The sequence below is a fragment of the Cavia porcellus genome, unplaced genomic scaffold (assembly GCF_034190915.1).
Source record: "Cavia porcellus strain 051 isolate PalLab524CR breed Dunkin Hartley unplaced genomic scaffold, mCavPor4.1 scaffold_9, whole genome shotgun sequence".
Classification (NCBI taxonomy): domain Eukaryota; kingdom Metazoa; phylum Chordata; class Mammalia; order Rodentia; family Caviidae; genus Cavia; species Cavia porcellus.
In genome coordinates, this window is record NW_026947492.1 from 28441363 (window position 1) to 28442837 (window position 1475).

Here is a 1475-nt window from a genome sequence, read left to right on the forward strand (position 1 = left end):
TATCATTATCTGCAAAACACTCAGAGCCCAAGACATAAAAGATTCTCTTTTACAAAAAGAAACAGATAATAGCACAAAACTTTCTTTTCAATAAGCTAAGAAAATAATTTCTTTTTCCTTTAGCCTTTTAGACTTCATACATTTCTAAAGTAATTTAAATTGTGACTTCCTAGCCAACCTCCAACTTCCTTCTTATTTCAGGCATTGGGTGTATAGCTAGATTATTTTGTGAGCCTAAAGTCCTATAGTTGCTCAGTCTCCTAAGTGATCATTTTAGCTTGCACATGTTAAAGGACAAGCTAATAGATACTCTATAGGTTCTGTAAATATATCTTGTCATGCATCCACTATTTTAGTATCAAATAGTTTCATTGCCCTGAGAGGTTCTGGGTACTTCAAGTATTGCCTTTTCCAGGACACCTTGCTTCCTACTCTTCCATTATTCACAGAGGATAACTTCCAAGACCTGAAGTCATGTGTCATGCTGAACTCTGCATCTGCTATGTTTTTTCTACATGGATGCTCCTCAACTTATCAGGTTACCTCCTGCTAAATCCACTATGAATTTAAAATAACCTAAGTCAAAATACTTTTAATGCATCAAACATACTTTAACTTAGCAGTACAGCACATTGCAAAATATTGGTTGTTTTACCTGTGTACATCTCCACTTGAACGATATCAAGGATGAGGCAGGATAACATATGGCTGTATTGGACAAGTTAGAGGGAATATTAGTGTGTGTGGAAGAAAGATAAAAAGTGGGTTCCAACCTGCCCCTGAAGCTGAGGATGGAGCTCAGTGGGAGAGTGCTTCTACCTTAGCACAAAAATAACTATAGTAAACATACTGTTTAATTCCCAGCATAATAATAACAGTAATAATGATAATAAAATAATAAGTAAAGCATATGTGGATAAGCAAAGAATCTAGAATTGCTAAAGCAATTTGAAAATGTAAAGCCAATTGAGAGGATTTATGCCATTTGATTTTAATATCTACTATACAAATTAGTGCTTTCTAAACGGGGCACTGTGGTATACACCTATAATCCCAGCACACCAGGAGGCTGAGGTAGGAGGATCACTGAGGCACAGCTGGGGCAGTTTGGTGATGCAGCAGTGTCTGTCTCAAGACAAACTAACAAAACAACCAAAACAATCAAACAAAATTCAATGCAGACTTTGTCCTGGAATAAGGATAGGTTGTACAACATAGTAAAAAGTGTAGAACATGCTTACAAATGGGTAGTCAGTTGAACTTTGATCAAATAGCCAATGAAGACAATGACAAGGGAGGACATTAAAAAAGTATGCTAAAATTACGAGCTATGTATTCATTTATGTAATATTGCCACTATACATTAAAAATTAATTTGAAATGTGTTACAAATTTGACATAAATGTTAGATTCATAAGTCTTGTAAAAATAAGGTGTTGTCATGACCTTAGGACACTAGAATTAGGAAAATGTTT